This window comes from Arachis hypogaea, chromosome 18 (assembly GCF_003086295.3).
Source record: "Arachis hypogaea cultivar Tifrunner chromosome 18, arahy.Tifrunner.gnm2.J5K5, whole genome shotgun sequence".
Lineage (NCBI taxonomy): Eukaryota > Viridiplantae > Streptophyta > Magnoliopsida > Fabales > Fabaceae > Arachis > Arachis hypogaea.
This window is the reverse complement of record NC_092053.1, coordinates 43040389-43050168: the sequence shown is the minus strand read 5'-3', so window position 1 is coordinate 43050168 and position 9780 is coordinate 43040389. Positions and strand designations below refer to the sequence as shown.

The 9780-nt window shown below is 36.7% G+C and overlaps 1 non-coding gene across 1 annotated transcript; it reads left to right on the top strand.

Annotated features, from left to right (window-relative positions):
* The first annotated feature begins 282 nt into the window (after positions 1 to 282).
* LOC112773753 (small nucleolar RNA R71) lies at positions 283 to 389 on the top strand. Its single transcript, XR_003188286.1, has one exon. It is a non-coding gene; the product is annotated as a small nucleolar RNA R71 (small nucleolar RNA).
* The last annotated feature ends 9391 nt before the right edge of the window (positions 390 to 9780 follow it).

Genomic DNA, 9780 nt, shown 5'->3' with positions numbered 1-9780 from the left:
AGCCTTGTTGAGGCCTCTGTTGGTCCTTCCATGAGAGATTTGGGTGATTTCTCCATGAAGGATTATAGGTGTTTCCATAGGGTTCTCCCATGTAATTCACCTCTTCCATTGCTGGGTTTTCGGGATCATAAGCTTCTTCTTCGGATGAAGCTTCTTTTGTACTGCCTGTTGCTACTTGCATTCCAGACAGACTCTGAGAAATCATATTAACTTGCTGAGTCAAAATTTTGTTCTGAGCCAATATGGCATTCAGAGTATCAATCTCAAGAACTCCTTTCTTCTAATTTGTCAGAAGGACACCTTCTGATCAATTGCTTGTATCTTTCCCAAGCTTCATAGAGGGATTCACCTTCCTTCTGTCTGAAAGTTTGGACTTCCACTCTAAGCTTACTCAATTTTTGAGGTGGAAAGAACTTTGCCAAGAAGGCATTGACTAGCTTTTCCCAAGAGTTCAGGCTTTCCTTAGGTTGTGAATCCAACCGTATCCTAGCTCTGTCTCTTACAGCAAAGGGGAAGAGTATAAGCTTATAGACCTCGGGATCAACCCCATTGGTCTTGACAGTGTCACAGATCTGCAAGAATTTAGCTAAGAACTGATGAGGATCTTCCAATGAAAGTCCATGAAACTTGCAATTCTGTTGCATCAGAGAAACTAATTGAGGCTTGAGCTCAAAGTTGTTTACTCCAATGGCAGGGATTGAGATGCTTCTCCCATAGAAGTCGGGAGTAGGTGTAGTAAAGTCACCAAGCATCTTCCTTGCATTGTTGGCATTGTTGTTGTTTTCGGCTGCCATGGCTTCGTCTTGTTTGAAAAGCTCTGTTAAGTCCTCTACAGTGAGTTGTACTTTAGCTTCTCTCAGCTTTCTCTTCAAGGTCCTTTCAGGTTCAGGATCAGCCTCAACAAGAATGCTTTTGTCTTTACTCTTGCTCATATGAAAGAGAGAGAAGAAGAAAGTATGGAATCCTCTATGTTACAGTATAGAGATTCCTTGAGGTGTCAGAGGAAAAGAAGAATAGAAGGAGGAGGTAGAAAGGAGAGAATTCGAACTTATAGAGAGAGGGAGTCCGAATTGCTGATAATGGAGGAATGTTAATCCTTAAATAGAAGGATGTGAGAAGAGGGGAAGAATTTTTGAAAATAAATTAAAAGGATTTTAAAATAATTAAAAGAAATTTTTGAAAAATTGGTTGATGATTTTCGAAAATCAAAATTGAGAAAAATAATTAAGTGATTTTGAAAAAGATTTTGAAATTAGAAATAAAAAAGATATGATTGAAAATTATTTTGAAAAGGATGTGATTAAGAAGATATGATTGAAAAGATATGGTTTTAAAAAGATATGATTGAAAGGATATGATTGAAAAACAATTTAAAAAGATTTGATTTTTAAAATTAATGACCTGGCTAAGAAGAAATTTAAAAGATATGATTCAGATATTAAACCTTTCTTAACAGGAAAGTAACATACTTGAAATTTTTGAATCAAATCATTAATTGTTAACATGTATTTTCGAAAATAGAAAAAAAATGGAAAGAAATTGATTTTGAAAAGATATGATTGAAAAGATATGATTTGAAAAAGATTTGATTTTGAAAAATTATGAAAATTTGAAAAAGATTTAAATTGAAAACAAAATCTTCCCTCTTGTGCCATCCTGGCGTTAAACGCCCAGAATGGTATCCATTATGGCGTTTAACGCCCAAAATACTACCCTTTTGGGCGTTAAACGCCCAGCCAGGTACCTTGGCTGGCATTTAAACGCCAGTTTTCCTTCCTCATTGGGCGTTTTGAGCGCCCAGCTTTTTCTGTGTAATTCCTCTGCTGCATGTTCTGAATCTTCAATTCTCTGTATTATTGACTTGAAAAGACACAATTTTGAAAATTTTTTTTTGAATTTTTAATGATGAGAAATAATCAAAATGCAACTAATCATGGAAAACTAAGATCAATTAAACAATGCATGCAAGACTCCAAACTTAGAGATTTTCATATTAGAGACACTAACAAATTGAGAATACATATGAAAAACAACAAAATACACAAAACAAGAGAATTTAAAGATCAGAGCAAGGAAATCACCAAGAATAACTTGAAGATCAATGAAGAACATAATGCATGTAATTTTCGAAAATTAGAAGAATGCAATTGACACCAAACTTGAAATTAGACACTAGACTCAAATAAGAAACATAAAATATTTTTTATTTTAAGATTTTATAAATTTTTTGTGGATTTTTTGAAAATTATTGGGAAAAGAAGATAAAGATTTCAAAATTCTTAATAAGAATTTCCAGGAATCATGCAATGTTAGTCTAAAGCTTCAGTCTAAAAAGATTAGACATGGCTAGCCAAGCTTCAGCAGGACATTACATTCAACAGCTAAATTGATGAGAATCAATAAGCTTTTGTGATGATAAAAACATCATCTGAAACTTTAGAATTCATTCTTAAAAATTCTGAAGAAAATAAAATAAAGTTACCAAATCTAAGCAACAAGATGAACCGTCAGTTGTCCAAACTCGAACAATCCCCGGCAACGGCGCCAGAAACTTGGTGCACGAAATTGTGATTATCAATGGCGCCAACAACTTGGTACGCACAATTGTAATCTCAACTCTTTATCACAACTCCGCACAACTAACCAGCAAGTGCACTGGGTCGTCCAAGTAATAAACCTTACGTGAATAAGGGTCGATCCCACGGAGATTGTCAGCTTGAAGCAAGCTATGGTCATCTTGTAAATCTCAGTCAGGCGGATTCAAATGGTTATGGAGGATTGATAATTAAAAGATGAATAAAATATAAAATAAGATAGAGATACTTATGTGATTCATTGGTGAGAATTTCATATAAGCGTATGAAGATGCTTTGCTCCTCCTGAACTTCTGCTTTGCTATTGTCTTCATCCAATCATTCATACTCCTTTCCATGGCAAGCTGTATGTTGGGTTTCACCGTTGTCAATGGCTACCTCCCGTCCTCTTAGTGAAAATGGTCTAAATGCGCTGTCACCGCATGGCTAATCAGCTGTTGGTTCTCGATCATACTGGAATAGGATCCATTGATCCTTTTGCGTCTGTCACTACGCCCAACACTCGCGAGTTTGAAGCTCGTCACAGCCATCTCTTCCCAGATCCTACTCGGAATACCACAGACAAGGTTTAGACTTTCCGGATCTCAAGAATGGTCGCCAATAATTCTAGCCTATACCACGAAGGTTCCAATCTTAGATTAGAAACCCAAGAGATACACATTCAAGCTTGTTTGCATGTAGAACGGAAGTGGTTGTCAAGCACGCGTTCATGGGTGAGAATGGTGATTAGTGTCACATAATCATCACATTCATCATGTTCTTGAGTGCGAATGAATATCTTGGAGAAGAAATGCGCTTGAATTGAATAGAAAAACAATAGTACTTTGCATTAATTCATGAGGAACACCAGAACTCCACACCTTAATCTATGGTGTGTAGAAACTCCACCGTTGAAAATACATAAGAACAAGGACTAGGCATGGCCGTGAGGCCAGCCCCCAAAACATGATCAAGAGATTAAAATGATACAAAGATGCTCTAGAAATCTCAAGATGAAAATACAATAGTAAAAGGTCCTATTTATAGAAAACTAGTAGCCTAGGGTTTACAGAAATAAGTAAATGACGTAAAAATCCACTTCTGGGCCCATTTGGTGTGTGCTTGGGCTGAGCATTGAAGCATTTTCGTGTAGAGGCTTCTCTTGGAGTTAAACGCCAGCTTTTGTGCCAGTTTGGGCGTTTAACTCCAGCTTTTATGCCAGTACTGGCATTTTTACCCCAGAAATTTTATGCTGACTTGGAACGCCAGTTTGGGCCATCAAAGCTCGAGCAAAGTATAGACTATTATATATTGCTGGAAAGCCCGGGATGTCTAATTTCCAACGCAATTGAGAGCGCGCCAATTGGACTTCTGTAGCTCCAAAAAATCCACTTCGAGTGCAGGGAGGTCAGAATCCATCAGCATCTGCAGTCCTTTTTCAGCCTCTGAATCAGATTTTTGCTCAGGTCCCTCAATTTTAGCCAGAAAATACCTAAAATCATAGAAAAACACACAAACTCATAGTAAAGTCCAGAAATGTGATTTTTAATAGTTTGTTTATTTTTTAAGAAAACAGTAAGGTAAGGCCATTCCATTTCGACATAGATCACCCAGGTTCGGGTCCATAAGCAGTGACAATTGCCCTATGAAGACTCGCTTCTCACCCCTCCGGGGCCCAAATAACTCAATTTTCTACCATGAACTATTTGGGTCAATGGATTGGTTCGATCCAGAACTTGAGATAATGGATGTAATCCAAAAAAAGATTCAAAAGTAGTTGTTGGTGGAGTTGAAGTCACCAAATTCTGAGGAGTCGGTATCAATTTAAGTCTACTTGCTCCACATAAAAACTAATAAAAATATAATAAAAACTAACTAAAATATATTAAAAACATACTAAAAATAATGCCAAAAAGTGTATAAATTATCCGCTCATCATACATCAATACAAATGATCATGCAACTAGAATAAGAGAATAGACAAAACATAACAGAAAACAAAAAAATAAAACAGGAAAGGATGTAAAAGAGAATGAATCCACCTGAATAATGGTGGCTAGTACTCCTCCTTGAGGATCTAATATAGTGCTTGATCTCTTCAATGTCACTCCTTTGTCTTTGTTGAGCTGGCTACACAGGCTTATGTGCATGCTTCCTAGTTTGCTTCATTCTCTTCTTCCATACTTAGGAGTGGTAGAAGTAAAAAAGCAGAGCTTTTGCAACACCAAACTTAAGAGTTTTTCTCGTCCTCGAGCAAAGTAGAGTACAAGAAGGTGAGGTAGGTGGATCTTCTGTGGGACCTCTTGGTCCTGAGAGGCTACAAAATCCAGTTTCCCTGCCCTCTTGCACTGGCGTTTGAACGCCCAGGGGCTGCTCCCTGGCTGGCGTTCAATGCCAGCAATGCTCCCCTCTTGGGGCGTTGAACGCCCAGGAGGGCTTCCTCGCTGGTGTTCAACTTTAACACTCCACTTGGAGTGTTCTGTTTTCACTGCTGTGAAATCTGTCTCTTGACTAATGCACATGATCATGACTCTGACAACTGAAAGGAAAAACAAAAATAAAATAAATGGTTGAGTAAAGTTAGGTTGCTTCCCAACAGGCACTCTTTTAAAGTCACTAGCTTGACCTTCAGCCCCTTAAGGAGGTGGGTAAGGGCTAAGAGTTTCACCTCTGATAGTGAATTTTCTTCCTGTCCTCTCGTGAATGAGCTCTACATGCTCTAGAGATAGAACACGGCTCACTGTATATGATAGGACTGGATTTTTGGTGAAGACAACTCTCATACCAGGTGAGAGGCCTTCAGTTGGGACTTTCTTGTCCTTCCAGCCTTTAGGTACTTTCTTTTTGGTACCTTTGTGCTTAGAGCTTGTTGAGGGCTGCCCAATACCAAACTTAGAATTGATGTTTGGGGGCTCTGCAGAGTTCTGCACAGAAAGTGAGGGTTGGCACACTAGGTGTTGCACAGTTCTCTCTCTTTTAGAGGTAGAATTGGGGTGAGGCATCTTAAATAAGATGTGATCCTCCCCTAACTTTAGGGTTAGTTCTCCCTTAGCCACATCAATGATAGCATTAACTGTGGATAGTAAAGGTCTTCCAAGGATGACACAGTCATCCTCATCCTTTCCTATGTCCAAGACTATGAAGTTTGCAGGGATGTAGTGGTTTTCAATTTTAACCAAGACATCCTCCACTAATCTATATGGCTTCTTCATGGTCTTGTCTGCCATCTCTAAAGAGACGTGTGCAGCTTATACCTCAAGGATTCCTAACTTCTCCATTACTGAGAGTGTCATGAGGTTGATGCTTGACCTTAGGTCATATAGAGCCTTTTCAAAGGTCATGGTGCCTATGGTGCAAGGAATCAGAAAGCGTCCAAGGTCTGGAAGCTTTTGAGGTAGCTCTTGCTGAACCAAAGAATGGAGTTCTTTGGTAAGCGGTGGAGGTTCTTCTTCCAGAGGCTTTGTACTAAATAGTTTGGCATTCAACTTCATTAGAGCTCCTAGGAAACGAACAACTTGCTCTTCCCTAGTGTCTTCATCGTCACATGAGGATGAGTAGTCATCAGAACTTATGCACTGTAGAAGTGCATTTAAAGAAACCTCAACTGTCTTTATGGTTTCCTTTAGTTCTGGGCTAGAGGGTTCTTGAGTGGGATTCAGGCACTCAAAGGGTGTGCTTGTGCTGGCATTCAACGCCAGCTCTGTCAGCTTAGTGAGTGTTGAACGCCCTTGCTGTCCACCCTGACTGACGTTAAACGCCAGTCCCTCTAGCATTTTAGGCATTGAACGCCCAGCAGGGATATCCTTGCTAGCGTTCAACTCCAGCTTCCCTAGGCTCGTGGGCATTGAACGCCTAGTGAAGGCTTCTTCACTGGTGTTCAATACCTTCCTAATCGCCTTCAATTTGGCCTCTGCCTCCATGGTTATGGCCTTGCACTCTTCTCTAGGATTAACCTCAGTATTACTGGGAAGAGTGTCCGGACGGATCTCAGGGATCCTCTTGCTCAGTTGACCAACTTGTACCTCCAAGTTTCAAATGGAGGACCTTGTTTCATTAATGAAACTGTGGGTGGTCTTAGTGAGGCTAGAGACTAGAATGGCTAAGTGAGAAAGGCTCTGCTTAGAAGTCTCCATATACCCTTGAGAAGATGGGAATGGTGGTCTGTTGTTAAACTATTCTAGTTCCTACCACCTTGATTGAAACCTTGCTGAGGTTTCTATTGATCCTTCCATGAGAGGTTAAGATGATTCCTCCATGAAGGGTTCTAGGTATTTCCATAGGCTTCTCCCATGTAATTCACCTCCACCATGGTGGGTTAATCAGGATTATAAGCTTCTTCTTCTAGAGAAGGTTCCTGATTACTGCCAGGTGCAGTTTGCATCCCAGGAAGATGTTGAGAGATCATATTGACCTATTGGGTTAAGATCTTATTCTGAGCCAGGATGGCATTTAGAGTCTCAACTTCATGAACTCCTTTCTTCTGAGAGATTCCATGGTTTACAGGGTTTCTCTCAGAGGTGTACATAAATTGGTTGTTTACAACCATCTCAATGAGTTCTCTAGCTTCTGCAGGCATTTTCTTCAAGTGGAGAGATCCACCTGCAGAGCTATCCAAGGAAATCTTGGATATCTCAGATAGGCCATCATAGAACACGCCTATGAGAGACCACTCTGAGAGCATGTCAAGAGGACATCTCTGATCAATTGCTTGTATCTTTCTCAAGCTTCATATAGGGATTCACCTTCTTTTTGTCTGAAGGTTTGTACTTCCACTCTAATCTTGCTCATCTGTTGAGGAGGAAAGAACTTAGCCAGAAAAGTATTTACAAGCTTTTCCCAAGAGTCAAGACTCTCTCTTGGTTGGGCATCCAAGCAGAACTTAGCTCTGTCTCTTATTGCAAAGGGGAAAAGCATAAGCTTGTAGACTTCAAGATTAACTCCATTAGTCTTTACAGTATCACAGCTCTGTAAGAATTATGCTAAAAACTGATGTGGATCTTCCAGTGAAAGTCCATGAAATTTGTAGTTCTGTTGCAGAAGAGAGACTAACTGAGGCTTAAGCTTAAAATTGTTAGCTCCAATGGCAGGTACAGCAATGCTTCTACCATAAAAGTCCGAGGTAGGCATGGTGAAGTCACCAAGGACCTTTCTAGGCTCCTCCTGTGGTTCAGCCATGTCCTCCAGTTCTTGTTCAAAACTTTCTGAAAGGTCGCTTCTGACGTGTTGTGCTTTAGCTAGTTGTAAATGCCTCCTTAGAGTCTTCTCAGGTACAGGATCAGGAGTTAAGAGGGGTTCTTTATCCCAGTTCCTGGTCATAAACAAGAAGAAAAGAAAAATAAGAGGAGAGACTATGCCAATAGACAAGAAGCTCCTCCTTAAAGTCAGAAGTAGAGAAAGAAAAAAGAAAATAAAAATAAAAATAAATAAAAGAAGTAGGAGAAGATTACCTTGAAAAGAAAAGATAGAAGTAGTGAAGATGGAAAAGAAATCACAAGAAAGCGTTCTGTGCCAATTGGCAAGAAGCTTCAAGTAAGATGTGAAGAAGAAAGGAAAGAAGATAAAGAAGTTTAGGTAGACCAAGAGTAGAAATAGGGATAGGAGAGTTTTGAGTAATAGAGATGTGAGAAGAAGAGCAGTATAAATAGAAAAAGTAAATAAGAATTAAAATATTTTTATTTTTATTTAATTAATTAATTATTTTTTTCGAAAATTAAGGTTAATAAATTAAAAAGATTTCAATTTTAATTGTTCATTGTTTGAAAATAGAGGAGGGAAGAGGAGAAGAAATTTTCGAAAATTAAGAGAGAAGAGAGTTAGTTAGGTGGTTTTGAAAAATAAGAGAGAGAAGAAGAGAGATATTTTCAAAAATTAAGGAAAAGAAGAGTTAGTTAGGTGGTTTTGAAAAAAAAGAGAGAAAAGATGGGAGTTTGTTTTCGAAAATTAAGAAGAGAGAGTTAGTTAGGTGGTTTTAAAAAATATGAGAGAGAAGATAAGATATTAATTAAGAAAAGATAAAAATAAAAACAAAATAAAAGATAAGATAAGAAAAGATTTAAATTTAAAATAAGATAAAAAGTAAGATAAGAAAAGAATTTTAAAATTAGAATTTGAAATTAGAAAAAGATAAGATATGAAATTAAAAATACTTGAAATTGATTTTAAAAAGATAAGATTTTGAAATTTGATTTTGAAAAAGATATGATTTGAAATTTGAATTTTGAAAAAGATAAGATAAGATTTTTAAATTTTGAAAAAGATATGAAAAGATTTTGAAAAAGATGAGATTTTTGAAAAAGATATGATTTTAATTTTGAAAATTTTAATTTTTGAAAACTTGACAACTAAGATATGATAAGATAAAATTTTAAAAATTGAAATCTGAATTTTTGTAGGTAATTTTCAAAAATTATGGTTAGAATTAGTTAGAAAATATATATTTTTTATTTTTTAAATTACATGATGAAAGAGAAAAATACAAAAAAGACACAAGACTTAAAATTTTTAGATCTAGCACCCCTTTATTTTCGAAAATTTGGAGGAAAACACCAAGGGACACCAAACTTAAAAATTTTAAGATCAAGATACAAGACACATGCAGGACTCAAGAACACCTTGAAGACTCATAAGAACACGAAGAACAAAATTTAAAGACTCAAAGAACTCAAGAACACAAAAAGAACACTAAACTTAACATTTTTAGAAATCTAAAACAAAAATTTCAAAAATTTGAAGAAAAATAAAAAAGAAAACACCAAACTTAGAAACTTGACACAAGATTAAACCAAAGAAAAAATATTTTTGAAAATTTTTAGAAAATAGGACTCAAAGAAAATGTAAGACTCAAGAAGAACATTAACACTGTGACTCAAAGAAAACAATTCAGAGGATGCCAAAATTAAACTATATGAACATGCAGGACTCAAACCAAGAACAAAAATTAAACAAAGAAAAGAAAAATATTTTTGAAAAATCTTTTAAAATTTTCGAAAATTAGTGAAGAAGAAAATAAAGATCAAAGACTCAATAAGAACACAAACAAAGAGACTCAAATAAAAATAAAGATCAAACAAAGAAAAGAAAAATATTTTTTGAAAAAGTTTTTAAAATTTTTCAAAAATTTGGAAGAAGAAGAAAATCAAAATCATGGACTTAACAAAAATAAAAATTTACCTGATATAGGGAGCAAAACAATCCGGCAGTTTGTCCA